Raw genomic sequence first — 15,000 nt, 5'->3', positions numbered from 1 at the left:
CACCACGGAACCGTTTGGTTAGCCAATTTCCTTCTCGGAATAGATCTGTCGCATATTTTAAGTAACGTTTTATTGAAGAGCCGCGCTGCCTCGCTGGCTCTACTGCTCTCTAATTTGTTCAGAAAATCTTTGTTAAATTGTGCCTGAATCAATTCATCGAAGGTGTCCCAATTTGCTTTTTTCAGATTATAGCCATTTTGCATGCTCCACTCCGTCCTCCTTAGGGTCTTGTCCCCAATCTCGAAGGCAATAATATTATGGTCACTTGTGGTGCACGCTGTGTCCACCTTCCAGTTTCTTAGTTTACTGGCCAGACCTTCGCTGACGAGTGTAACGTCTATATTCGACTGTCCCCTTTCCGTCGAATACGTATTAGGGTTATTTGGCTTATTCATTATGCAGAGGTTGTGCGACAGGATGAATTCTTCCAGCTCCTTCCCTCTCTCGTCTGTGGTGTCGGAGAACCACCAGTCCGACCTGGCATTTGCGTCCATGGTTACTATAATATTGCACCCAGAGAGTTTTTGTAGGATATTGTCTAGGTCATCTAAGAACGGTTTTATTTCTAAAGAGAATTGGCAATACATGTTAATAATGTAAAGCTGTTCCTGTCCCGCGCAAGCCTGGAAGCACATGATATGTTCGTTTTCCATACTTGTGTTTTGGAAGACGTCCATTTTTCCTTCTCTTACCACCGCGGCGACCCATGCGTCTTTTTTGTCAGGTTGAATGATCCTTAAGCCCGGCGCAGAATATCCTCTTACTCTCCCCTTATAAGAGTAAGGTTCCTGTATACAGAGGATGTCAAAGTTTTGTTCGTTAAATATTAGTTCCAGGTTTACTGCTGCTGCTCGCGATCTTTGCGCATTTATATGGGCTATCTTTATTCCCATTTAATCTTATTGTAATATAAGTCTACGTGTTTTAGATATTCTGGGCATTCCTTACTTTTTACGCTATGTTTGGTATCCACACGTCTGTTTCGCGAGCAGTTTATGCAGTTTAGGTCTGCTTGTTTTTTGCAGTCTTTCTTTAGATGTTCCTTGTCCCCGCAGATTTCACATAGCTGGTCCTGAGCCGTGCACACCTTTGCTACGTGTCCGTATGCGTGGCATTTAAAGCATCTTACTATGTTTAAATATTCTCTTACTCTATACGTCCGCCATTGCATATAGATTCTTCCCCTGTCTAAAGTCCGGTTAGGAATCTTCCCGGCATTTGTACTATCCAGTTCGCGTTATTTTCTTTTGTTCTATACTGATATCTTACCAAAATACCGTCTTTTAGTTCCTGTAGTTCTTTATCACTTAAATGATCAAAGTTTTTGCTAATTAGATCATGTATGATCTCAGTCTCTTTATATTCTCTCTCCACGTCATAAATTATCAATAAGGGGAGCAACTTTTTAGGTTACTCCAGTCTTAGGTTATTTTTTCGTAAATCTATGTTCTTCAATATTTCTACGTCCTTTTTGCTGTCCACTTCAATAATTACGCCCTTTCGCCTCATCTGCTTCATGCTTTTTATTTTAATTCTTTCCTTATCATTCTTCAGGCTCTTTAAGATCTGTTCTTTTATTTCTTCGTTCGTTCTTTTGTCATCTTCCTCTTTTTCTGGCTTAACAAGAATTACCTCTTTGCTTTGAAAGCCACTTCTACCTTTCTCGGGTTTCCCAGACACACGCCGCGAGCACGAAGGAGTTCTGGCGGTTATTTCCGCGTATGTTCTTTCTTCTTTGTTGCCTCTGCAATTTGACTCATAAAGCGCCTGAAACTTCTCTTTTTCTAGTATCTCCTTCTGCAACCGATGCTCCAAGTTTGCCCATTTTTCCAAAATGAAGCGAATGGACGTTCTACTAATCTTATTGCTGTCATTAAATAAAAATCTTTCTAGGGTCTCTCTATCTTTGCGGACAGCTTCCAGCGTGTTTCCATCCGTATTTTCATCACCTGTCATAGCTCCCTCAACTCCCTCAGCGTTCGCGGGGAACACAGACTCGGAGCAGGAGTCGTTTTCTCCCTCCAATTCTTCAACCGCTCTTTGAGTCCCATCCATTTTCGAGCCGCTGGCTACGGACCCGGGTGGGGAGCGACTGACCGATCCTCTTCTAGCAAAGGGATCCGATCCACGGTCAACAGTCTTTCTTACTCTTTGTTGTTTTTAATGCTAATTTTTGAATTTTAAACTTATTTACTTCCATTTTATTCCCACGATTGCGGTGAGGTATAAAGTCCACCCTGGCAGAGCTCCCATTGCCAGGGTAAGCCTATTTTCATCGGGGGGGGCGGCAGGTACCCCGGAGTTTGGCCGCTAGTGGCCAGTCTACCCTCCGACCATGCATCCCTTCGTCGCGCGCCATTGCTTGGGATTAGGGGTATTTTTTATAGAGGTTCCTTCCTCGTGGTCCAGGCGGCTAAGCCAAGACCCCGGCCCCCAGAGACGTGACCTAGGGGTTACGGTATGGGGCCCTAGAATTGAGTCTAGGGACTACGTACACCGCAGTGTACGGATTACTCTTAGCACCCATCCCTCTCTGTTGTGGGATGGGTGAGCCCCCCCACCACGACAAGGTGGTGATCCACGGGGGGGAGTAGATAGGGGGGGTAGATAGGGACAGATGTCCTAAGTTGATTTAACGTGCACCTGCTCAGAGAGCTCAATCACACGACCCCCATGGGTGCGGAATTGGGATAAGCCCAATCAGCTCGTTCCAGCAGGCCAGGAACTACCAGTAGCGCCTCCGAGTTTGTAGGACTCTTCGGCAACCCACCGGTTGGGGCGAGCGCCTGTCCAACGCTCTACCAGCTGTGCAGGACTGCTGCCCGAGCAGATACGCTGCTCACCCGTCGAGGCCCGAGAGCCCCTAACCACCTCCGGCCATCGCCACTTCTCGATTGGAACCAACTCACGCAAAGCGACTCTTTGCGCTTCAAGGCCCGTACACTCCAGCAGGAAGTGCTGGATCGTGCTCATCGACCATCGTAGACACCTGCGGCAACCGTCCACAAGCCTAAACTAGTAAGGACGTGCTCGGAATGTTTTCCGTGTCCGGTTGAGAACCTGCGGTGACCCAGTGGTCGGTTTGGAATAATTTCATGGCCATTCTGCGCCATATTTGTGCCGAAGAAGCGATAACGTGGTAGACCCTTGTTTGACGAGTTCCACATTGTCTGCCACATGTTTATCGCCTCGTCCTGGATTTGCCCTAACGCTACTTTTTTCTCGGTTCCCGCGGGTATTTCTATGTTTCCGATTTTCGCGTCTTGTCCCTTACGGACTCTATATCGCGGTCGCATACTTCTCTATCAATATCTCCGCGGGCATCGCTCCGGCAACGACGCACACGACTCGAAGGACGCGGTTCTATATGCCTTTACTACAGAAATGAGGGCTTTCCTCTGGGCGGATCTAAGGACTCGGATGTCCTGCTTGGTGCATAGGTCCCACCAACCTGCCGCGGCGTATGTAATTTTCGGTACGATCACTCCCTGATAAATTGTTCTTAGCGTCGCGTGACTCAATCCCCATTGCGCTCTTCGCCAAACGCCCCGAATTTCCGGAATAGTAGCTCGACGCTGCTACTTATCTTTCGGCAGTGCGTGTGCACCTCGAGTCCACCGTCGAAGTGGACCCCCAGGTATCTTAACCGCGCCTTTAAACTTTATACTCGCGTTATTAATCCTAATGGTTGGTGGCCTGCTAACGAAGTCTGCGGTTTTCCTATTTCGTTACGCTTCCTATCACGGTCGATCTTCCTCCCCGGCTCCCGATTGGATTCCGTTGTACCGCTTCGTTTTTAAGGACGATGGCTTCGGTCTTTTGTTCCGAGACCTGGAGTTTCGCGAACTCGCACCATTTTGTTATTAGGTTCGCCGCGCGTTGACCTTCTACCTCTATCTCTCTACGCGAGGTTTCCGCTTATTACGACGGCGAGATCATCGCGTATGCCACGAAATTCTATTTTTTCTGCTTCCAGCCGTCGCAGAAGACCGTCAAACATTAGGTTCCAGCAGACCGGACCGAGGACGGAGCCCTGCGGGCACCCCCTCGACGCCCGCTTGGAGACCTCTACCGAACCTATCGCGAGCTTTACTATTCGATTGTTGAAGTAACTTCGGATTACTTCGAATACGTTTCGCGGACAGTCCCGGGACTTTAGCGCGTCTAAGACCAAAAGCCACCAGACGTTGTCGAACGCACCCGATGTGTCGAAAAGTAACGCGACGGCGTATCTACCCTCAGAGATCCTTACCAATCTTCGCAACTCGACTATCGCGTCCTCCGTCGATTTTCCCGCGAGAAGCCGAATTGTCGATCCGAAATTCTACCCGGCGCCAGCGACGCTCCCGTTAGGCGCTCCTTAATTAATTTTTCGAAAAGTTTACCTACCACAGAGAGGAGACAAATTGGTCTATAGGATTTCGGTTCCCTTTCGTCCTTGTCCTCTCCCTTCAGCAAGGCCCGCAACGAGCCAATCTTCCAGGCGGAGGGAAAGACGCCCCACTCTAAACACCCGTTAAACAGTTTAGTGATCTGGCCGGGGATCACTTTCAACGCTGCTTTTAATACGCTAACTTCCACGAGGTCGGTTCCCGGCGCTTTATTGTTTTTGAGAGTCTTCGCTACTCTTATCGTTTCTACCACCGTGAAATGGGAGGCGTCCGGTGTCTCAGGTGGCGTGTACGCGTTAGCCCGTAATACGCTTTGTTCCGGTGTATCGCTCGCAACTCGGTCATCGGGGACGTGTACTTTAAGAAGACAGTTGGCTGTTTCCTCTAGAGTCATGGTTGAAGATTCGCCATGCCTGAGTGTGCTGAGCACTCTTTCTACTCGGAGTTTCTCCGCTTGTTGCTTATAAACGAAGCCTCAAGATTCTAAATTTCCATGAGATGTTACGAATTCCCGCCAACTATCGATCTTTGCCCTTTTTATATTTCTGCCATACAGCCGCAAAGAAGAGCGGTACTCCGACAGTTTTTCCACGTATGAGGGCTGGCCATGTTCCTTCTGCAGGCCACGTCTCAACCTGTATAGCCTTTTCTTGAAGATTGTTAGCTCCCTAGTCCACCACGGGTTGGACTTCCTAAAATGCCTTTTTCTTGGCATTGAGGCCTTGCATGCCTCGCTAAGAACAACTGCGAGCTTTTCGGCCATTTCCTCTACTTCCTCCGCCGACCTCAACTCGAGCGCCTCCAGCATGGACCCTGAAAGATCAGCGAGAGTCCCGGAAAACCGTTCCCAGTCGGCCCGACGGGTGTCGAACCTCATGTTCGCGACACCCCCGGCGTCCCGCCCCTTCGGCACTCTGAGCCTGATGTCGATGGAGTTGTGGTCGCTGGTTGTCCAATTGTCCCGTACCTTCCATTCCCTGATGAACCGGGTCATGGAGGGCGACGCCAAGGTCACATCAATATATGATGAAACCTCTTGCCGTCCAAAAGGTGGGTTTCTGGCCAGCATCGTTGACCACCTCTATACCAGATGCCCGGATGAGGTCTTCGACTTTCGCACCTCTTTCGTCCGCCTCCTGGGGACCCCACAGCGGCGATCGGGCATTGGCATCTATCGCAACTATCAATCTCTTCCCCCTCAGCGAATGAAACACCATTTCGAGGTGCCTGAGGTTGCTTCTCTATTTCTTCGCAGTACTGAAAGTAGCACGAAGCCACATAGAAGGAGAAGCCAGGTGCTTGCACTTCTGCACAGACACAATGAGCTGTGCTAAGCTGCGAGATAAACAACAGCTGGAATTGAGAGTTACAGGCTGCCACCGCTGCCCACGGGCGCTGTGAACGCACGGCGGCCACTCTCATTCCTAATCCTAACCCAACTAAGGTGTGACTCGAGTCCCGCTTCCTGACGCATGGCTCCTGCAATAACAGGACGTCAAGCCGCTTTTCGACGACGAGCTGACGCATCTCTCCCGTGACTTTTGCCGAACGTCTCATGTTCAGCTGCAGGACTCTCACTCCCGTGGTCGCCAGTGAGAAATTTTCAGACGAAGTAGGAGTAAAAGGGGACCTTGCCGCGCTTTGTTGCGGCCCGGCTCGATCCGGTTTATTATGGGTGTGGGGTTGGGGTTTTGGGGAGTTCGCGGAGCTAATTTCATCGTTGTTTACGGCGGCGCAAGTCGCGGAGCTATTCGCGGAGCTAATCGCGGTGCTAATCCTAATTCTGTTTTCGCGATTTTTCCTTGCTTCGACGCTCGGTCCCAGCCGACTATCGGACGCCGGCGTGGGCCCGCCCACGGTCGCGTCGCATCTAGCTAGCACAACTCGGACGGCACGAAGGCCGCTACCACTAAGTGCTTCCTGGGCTGCTGCCCTACCCGGCAGGAAGCATTTTATCAGGCGGGCACTTCTCCTAACCAAAGGTTTTATCATTTCCATTTATATTCCCACGAGTACGGTGGAAAGGAGGGTCAAGCGACGCAGAGCCACCACTACGCCACCAAGCCTAAATACACCGGGAGGGCGGCAGATATCCCGGGCGGACCGTTAGCGACCGCGATCTTACCGTCCACGCGGCCATTCATGCCCTCGGCACGGTACCTAACACCTTAACATTAAGACGAGCGCCATTGTTAGGAAACGCCTACCTATTCATCGGCATTCCACCCGAGGCAGACGAACGAACGAGACAAAGTAAAACGAAACGAAACGACCGGAGCGACGACGAGGATACCGATGATGATGTTCCTGAAAGAAAAGAAGCCGCCCTTTGGCCCCCGCGCCTCCGGGCCAGAAACCGGGAGGCGCGGGGCCCATCAGGCGCAGACAGAGACCCCTGCTCCCCCGCCATCGAACCGCAGCATGAGGAAGGCGAGCGGACATGTGATGGGTCTCCGGGAAGGCGGAACTTGGTGTAGGTAGGACAGGGATTGGAATAGATAGGTACGGGAAACGCACCCGTACCACCCCCAGCACTCCAGTCCTCGGATGAGGAGAAAGTTTCGCTGTGCGAGCGACACCGAGTGCGCTCCTCCAACGCATCCATGTGCGCGTGCTACTTGTGAGCCATTTGGTCAGTGACGCCGACTTGTCGTAGCAATGCAGTGTGTAAGCCTGAGGGTGGAAGTCCTGAAAATGATAATGATAAGCTCCCTTCATTCGCCGCGGCGTGTTGCTTTAGAATCTTGGAGAGTTTTTGGGGTTCCCGGCACTACTCGGGAGACCTTTAACGCTTGTGGACACTCGCTGGCCATGATGTGGCTGGAGGTCCCGCCCATTCCTTTCAATCCCTTGCTTTGTTGTCCCCAGGGCCGCACCCATTTGCATTTTACGTTTTCTGTCAGTCTCAACACGCATCGCGGCAGCCCCCGACAGCGACGCCGAAGCGCACCCCAGGGGGGGGCCGAGTCCCCACGCGGCGTGCCGCTTTGCAATCCTGCATTGGGTTCAACTGGGTCCTTAAGGCGTGTTGCCTTTAGCCTTTTTTGAAACCCACCGCGTGGCCAGCCCCGTGAATTGCACCGGAGTGCACCCCAGGGGCCAAGTCGCCACGCGGCGTGTTGCTTTTCAATCTTGCGTTGGGTTCAACTGGGTCCTTAAGGCGTGTTGCCTTTAGCCCTTTTTGGAACCCACCGCGTGGCCAGCCTCGTGAGTTGCACCGGAGTGCACCTCAGGGGCCGAATCGCCACGCGGCGTGTTGCTTTTCAATCTTGCGTTGGGTTCAACTGGGTCCTTAAGGCGTGTTGCCTTTAGCCCTTTTTGAAACCCACCGCGTGGCCAGCCCCGTGAGTTGCACCGGAGCGCACCCCAAGGGCCGAGTCGCCACGTACTGCTTTTCCGGATGTTTTGCTGACTTCCAACGCGTACTGCCTGACTTCCTTCCGTCCTCAAGGTCCGGGCCCATAGCCCGTGGGACCGGGTCCATTTTGCCCTCAGTCTGGGTGACTGCCCCTTTGGACAACTCCCGGCGAACCTCCCCGCGTGCCGCATGCCGCAGAGAGAAACACCGAGTGTTCTTAGATTGTTCCACTGCATGTCCGATCCATCGAGCCGGTTTCCAGCCACAAACGTATGCGGCGTCCCGTTAAGGACACGCTTGCGACCTTCGCCCCGACATTCGACAGACCCGGCATGCGCGCCTGGGAACAATCCGTATTTTCGAGGCACCCAGAGTTTGTAAGGGGAAGCGGCGAGCTCCGGGCCGAACACTCTGGGGCCAAGTCTTAGGACACCAGTTTTTGGGCTATCGGTTTGTTTACCGATTTTGCGTTTTCATTTCCTAGATTATTTGTCCAGAGTTTGTGCTGGTCAATCTAGTCATTCGCAGTTTCACTTTTTGTTTTAAACTCTCCTTCGACTCTTCGGCATTCACGCCTCGGCCTTGGCTCTGTGTGCGAAACAAGCAAGAGGGAGCCACGCTACTACACACTAGGTGTGCGCGCCACATATGAGCCATTTGGTCTTGCGACTCCGACTCGTGGCAATGCTGTGCTAGTAAGTAGATAGGGACAGTGGGAATCTCGTTAATCCATTCATGCGCGTCACTAATTAGATGACGAGGCATTTGGCTATGTTTCGTCTACGGTGCGCGACGACTGCTACAAAATCACAGTCGCCAAGTCGCCACCGACAACGATATTGCAGAGCTGTTTACTGTTGGTGTTCGCAGTCAACACCCTGGAGCGTGAAGGTCGGAGCTAGCCAAAGGCAGCTCGTACTTCACCTCGACCATTCACGCAATCATTCAAACTCGCGCGATTGATGCGGAGGCCCCCAACTCTACGCGCCATCCATCATGCACCACCAGATGAGGCCACGTTCCGCCTTCCTTCGTTATAACGCGATGTCATTGCGTTAAAACGTTTCCAGTTCAGCCATGAGCCCCACAAAACTCGAGTCGTCAACGTTCGGAGCTGGGCGGACGTTAAACCCAGCTCTCGCAACTCAGACTCGCTTCGCGAGCTCAAGACACCTCGCCACGAAATTGTAATGGCGGTAAAACGAACATTACTTCGAGGTACTCCTGTGCGCTCCGCCACAGCGGCTGCCAGATCATTACATGATCGGTACTTCTCCACCTTACGCTCGTGGGACATCTCCAACGCGGTTTCGCTAGACACTACTTGCGCGTCTACGACCACTGCCTCACCACCCTTAGCGATGGTCAGGTCGGGCCGCCTCCGGCCGGCAGACGTCGAATACGCTTGTTCCGCATCGACGCGCCATCCCTTCTGCTGTAAATAGCCACCAACTTGACGGCATAGGTCGTCATGCCGCAGGATTCTCCCTCCGTGCGTTCTGAAGCAGCGTTGCACGCAGTGAGCCGGCGTCTCGGTTTCGGGACAACCGGCACGACAGCGATTATCGCGCCTCATCACGACCTCGGGAGCATCTCGCTCTAGACGGTATGCAGTTAGCCCGTATGTGGTGATAGTGCACGTAGTCGGCACCTGGGATGGCATCGGCGCCAGCCGATACCCAGTAGGAGCTCAGGTTGGAGGCCGCAACCTCTCTGAGTCCACTCCCATCGCACGACTCGCGCAACCAGGCCGCACACTGCTGTCTGAGCTCAGCGGTTGTAGTCACTCTATGGCCCCGCACTCGCATCTGGTTTTCACACCAGACAAGCTGCCTAGCCACATACGTGGTTTCGGCAGCCGCGCATGCTGCGGGCAGAGTACTCCGACACAACCGCTGCAGTCGGTTATGCTTCAGAATTGGGATCAAAGTTCTCAATAGAGGCATTCCAAGCCCGCCACTCTGTATCGGCGCATGCAGGTATCCAGCAGGAACATCATGGGGAAAACGCAGCCATCGTCGCACCGCAGTGCGTACGATGATATCCTTACCCTTGAGGGTTTTGGCCGAGACCGTACCCACTGTCCATCGGTGATAATACCGTGGAAGGAGACAGTCACGCAACAACCTCAGCCGCTGTTGCGGCTTAAGAGGTGCCCTCGTGAGTTGCTCGATGGCCTGAGCTAAGGGTGGATCGCTTGCGAGTTCCCTAGCACCTGTGTACTCGCAGCCCAGATACGTCCAGACATCGACCAGGGATCTTTGCGGTATCATCGCTCCCCCCACGGTGAAATAAGGTGTGGTGTCCACCTTCACCTTCTTGTCTCTGCCGGACGCCACCATGGACAGCACTCCGGTCTTTCTCGCGTTGATCTCGAGCCCATTTCGCATAAAGGCGTCATAAAGCCGTGTCAAGTTCTCCTGCAGCCCATCTCTGGTAGAGGCCAGGAGCACAATGTCGTCTGCGTAGCCCAGTGCATTGATAAGCCGGCCACCCAACCGATAGCCAACGTCTCCGAGAGAATTCCTAGTGCTCTCTCTACGACCAGATTGAACAGCAGGGGCGACAACGGATCACCCTGTCTCACGCCACGGCCGATCTTGATGGCCGACACTTCCTTAGCGCTGACCCCCTGCAACTCGGTCAGCGCATTCGAATAGACAGCCCTTACGTACTCTCTAAACTCCCGAGGGAGCCCCAGCTCATCGAGAGTCGTATGAATAGCAGCGTGCGCAACCGTATCGAAAGCTTTCGACAGATCGACGCACGCCACATGCAGAGAACGACAGCGCCTCCGGGCGTCCCAAAGCACGGATGAAAGGACTGTGACGGGAGTAACTATGACTCTCTCGGTCCTCAAAGCAACACGCCGCGATGGTACTTAGAGAGAGTCGTGGTTGGTTCGTGATGCGCCAACGAAGTCCTCTAGTAAGGACCTTCAGCCTCTCACGTCCAAGTTGTACCTCCACCTCCTCGTGGTGCTCCCGGAAACGGCCTACTTGGAAGTTTAGACTTGGTAGGTGTCGACTAAGCGAGTGTACAGCGAAGTGCGCCCCTAAGGGCTTCGGCCCATGCGCCTACGGTCATGGTGAGTTGTGGGGCCAAGAAAGACCGGGGTTTTTTGGGGGGCTCTCGGTTGTCAATCCGTTTGCCCCCCTACACGCAGTAAATTATGAATAAAGCTAAGAATGATTCTGATGTCCCGGGTTCTCGGATGGCCCGGGGTCTGCGTGCGAGTGCTCGCGTGAGTGAGCGCGCGAGAGGTGCGGAGGACCCTGACGGGGTCGCAGCTGGTCCGTCGCGAATCACTATAAGGACCAGCCAGGCTGAAGCGGACAGCCTAGAGGAGGAGATGGTCAGCTGTGAGCATTGTTCGGCGAGATTCCAAAACATGCGTGGTCTTGGTGTCCACAAAGTACGTGCACAGACCACTACAAGCCAACAGTGCTATCAATGTTTACCGCGTAAAGGCCAGATGTGTCATGGAAAAAAAACTATTCATTCATGGCACGCCGCTGAGGCTGAGGCATCTTAGCCGGGAACCCTTTCATTAACCAGTATCTGGAAGACAAGGTTCCCCAATAGGAGTCTCGAAGCCATCAAGGGTAAACGGCGCAGGAGCCTTACCGAGGGATGGTTAGAAGACTTCTGCCAAGAGATCTAATCGCGTCGCGCGATTGGTGAATCGATGAGGGCGATAGGGATGGTGTCGGTGATGACACGAGCCGACACCATTCCTCGCGGCCATTAGGATAGGACCTGACGATCAAAAGCGCACATAATCAAAGGCCTCCCCCTGAACAAAGTTCTGCAGAACTGCGGGACAAGATATCAATCACTCGTAGAGCAGAGTGCGGTGCGGCGTGTCCGTAAGCTACGAGGCTGATACTCTGCTGGCACACGGCAAAAAGATGCTCTGACGTCTTGGCTATCGAGAGATGGCTGGGCATGATCTTCCCTCGGCCGCTACAAGTGCGCCCTCCGCAACGCGTTTCGGCAAAGAAGCACTGTCCTCCAGTTAAACGAGAGAGCAAGGAGCAGAAGAGAAAGAGGGAGTATGCAATTGTGCAATCCCTCTACAGAAAGAACAAGAAGTCCTGTTTGTCGCGTATCCTCGAGGGCGACTCGGTGCGCGAGAGGCCGTCTGCTGTCGAATTCCTTAACTGCTGGCGCCCCATTATGGGAGGCCTCCAGCGGTGCGGATGGAGACATGACGGACTTGCGTGAGTCGTTTGGGGAAGCGGCACAGGCTGCGAGTGCTGGCCGGAACCGTACGTCGGGCCCGAGAGGGATTCACCTCGAAGGTCTCGGCGATGGCGCTGCCACGGATCCAGTTCCTGTGGCGGATAAGACCTTGCTCTGGGATCCTATAACACCTGCAGAGGTGAACAGGATTTCCGTAAGGACTGGCACTGCGCCCGGCCAATTACGCCGAGGGTGGAACGCTGGCCTGCGATTCTTCGTGCGCTTCTGTTCAATCTGGCTGCTCCCTGGCGAGACGATCCCCTCATCAATCGCCACACCAGAAAACGGTATTCCTGAGAATGGGGTAATGTCCGATCGGCCAGGTCCGACGGAATACCGACCTCTCAGCAGAGGACACGTTATAATAGACACTTCCACAAGATATGGCAAAGAGATTGGCAGCCCTCGACCATCTTCGAACAGACGCCAAAGGGGTTCCGGCCGGTGGACGGGGTATGTGAGACGTCCACCCCCCATAGACGTTAGAAGGAGTCATAGTTACTCCCGCCGTTTACCCGCGGCTTGCTTGAATTTCTTGACGGTTGACATCAGAGCACTGGGCAGAAATGACATTGCGTCAAACACCTCGAGGGCCATCGCAATGCTTTGTTTAATTCAGACAGTCGGATCCCCAGCCGTGCCAGTCCTAGCTAAGGGCGTTGAAATGGCGGCCGAAAAGGACGACCACGACGGCTCGCGCCGCCACGGAAGCCTCGCAGCAAAGGTAGATCCGCGGGAGGCCAAGGCACGGGACCGAGCTCGGATCCCGGGACCGGCGCGAGAACGCCGACCGTGCACCCTCGCCCAGGCCCGGCACGTCAGCCAGACCCGCTTCCCGACCAAGCCCGACACGCCCCGCTCCTCAGAGCCAATCCTTATTCCGAAGTTACGGATCCAATTTGCCGACTTCCCTTACGTACATTATTCTAATCGACTAGAGGCTCTTACCTTGGAGACCTGCTGCGGATATGGGTACGAACCGGACGCGGACACCTCCACGTGGCCCTCTCCTGGATTTTCAAGAGTCCGAGGGAAAGATCCGGACACCGCCGCAACTGCGGTGCTCTTCGCGTTCCAAACCCTATCTCCCTGCTAGAGGTTTCCAGGGGAACTCGAACGCTTTATACAGAAAGAAAACTCTTCCCGGATCTCCCGACGGCGTCTCCAGGTCATTTCATTTGGGTTACCCCGACGAACACTCTTACGAGGGCCCGAATTGTATGCGGTTCCGCTGCCGGGTTCCGGAATAGGAACCGGATTCCCTTTCGCCCGACGGGCGTGTGTCTTTCGTATAATATTTATTATTATTCTCGACACTCGAGTATATTGTACGCCGTCATTGACATAGGATTTCTCCTAGGGCTTAGGATCGACTGACTCGTGTGCAACGGCTGTTCACACGAAACCCTTCTCCACGTCAGTCCTCCAGGGCCTCGCTGGAGTATTTGCTACTACCACCAAGATCTGCACGACGGCGGCTCCAGGCAGGCTCGCGCCCAGACCCTTCTGCGCTCACCGTCGCGACCCTCCTACTCGTCAGGGCTTCGTGACGACGCGAGAGAAGACTAACGCCCGCTCCCGGTTGCCGCCCCACTTGCCGCTGACGGCAGAGTATAGGCTCGACGCTTCAACGCCATCCATTTTCAGGGCTAGTTGCTTCGGCAGGTGAGTTGTTACACACTCCTTAGCGGATTCCGACTTCCATGGCCACCGTCCTGCTGTCTTAAGCAACCAACGCCTTTCATGGTGTCCCATGAGCGTCGAGTTGGGCGCCTTAACTCTGCGTTTGGTTCATCCCACAGCGCCAGTTCTGCTTACCAAAAATGGCCCACTTGGCACTCTGATCCGAAGATGCTCGTGGCTTCATAATCAAGAAAGCCAGAGATCTCACCATTTAAAGTTTGAGAATAGGTTGAGGTCGTTTCGGCCCCAAGGCCTCTAATCATTCGCTTTACCAGATGAGAATCGCGCGCGTTCCGTGCGGAACGGCCGAGTGCCAGCTATCTGAGGGAAACTTCGGAGGGAACCAGCTACTAGATGGTTTCGATTAGTCTTTCGCCCCTTGCGACAACGAGGAGGGCGCGCGTCGACGAACGTCGTGGGTGCTGCAAACACGCGTGCGCGGGCATAGGTTACCACCGGTTCGCGCTCAACGCCGAATCGACGCTCTGTGTGTGTGTGTGGCCGGAGAATGGCACACACACGAGCGTGATCGCGAAGCGTCTCGCTCCGAATCGTCGTCGAACACCGCCTGGCGCGCTGCTCTGCTTGCCGACTACTTTCGGTCAGAGAGGCGCGACGGTGTCCGTCGTTATATCAAAACACAACAACAAATTCCGTCAAATCCGTTATTTTCTTTTTCTCTGAGAGCGCCTTTTCAGCGTGTCCATTCAGTCGCCGACTGCTGCGAGCGCGCGTCTCCCCCAAAAGAGAGGACTCTCGACGCAGAGCAGGACCTCCGGAACGTTAATGATCCTTCCGCAGGTTCACCTACGGAGACCTTGTTACGACTTTTACTTCCTCTAAATGATCAAGTTTGGTCATCTTCCCGGCAACATCGGCAATGCCGAGACATTGCCGCGCACCAGTCCGAAGACCTCACTAAATTATTCAATCGGTAGTAGCGACGGGCGGTGTGTACAAAGGGCAGGGAAGTAATCAACGCGAGCTTATGACTCGCGCTTACTGGGAATTCCTCGTTCATGGGGAACAATTGCAAGCCCCAATCCCTAGCACGAAGGAGGTTCAGCGGGTTACCCGGGCCTTTCGGCCAGGGAACACACCCTGATTCCTTCAGTGTAGCGCGCGTGCGGCCCAGAACATTTAAGGGCATCACAGACCTGTTATTGCTCAATCTCGTGCGGCTAGAAGCCGCCTGTCCCTCTAAGAAGATTTGTTTGTACGTTGGTAGTAAAAACCCGCCAGCCGAAGCCGGGGGCCTTCGCGATACCATAAGGTACGCCTATTTAGCAGGCTAGAGTCTCGTTTCGTAAATTTCCCAAAAAA

At 53.6% G+C, this 15,000-nt stretch overlaps 2 pseudogenes; both read right to left on the bottom strand.

Annotated features, from left to right (window-relative positions):
- Positions 1-883: 883 nt before the first annotated feature.
- Positions 884-2,055, bottom strand: LOC146720982 (uncharacterized; annotated as a pseudogene).
- Positions 2,056-12,926: 10,871 nt separating this feature from the next.
- On the bottom strand, positions 12,927-14,166 carry LOC146720981 (large subunit ribosomal RNA; annotated as a pseudogene).
- Positions 14,167-15,000: the final 834 nt, after the last annotated feature.

This window comes from Nylanderia fulva, unplaced genomic scaffold (assembly GCF_048542155.1).
Source record: "Nylanderia fulva isolate GAGA-0341 unplaced genomic scaffold, ASM4854215v1 Scaffold571, whole genome shotgun sequence".
Lineage (NCBI taxonomy): Eukaryota > Metazoa > Arthropoda > Insecta > Hymenoptera > Formicidae > Nylanderia > Nylanderia fulva.
Note: the sequence above shows the minus strand (reverse complement) of the source record. Positions and strands in the feature narration are given on the sequence as shown.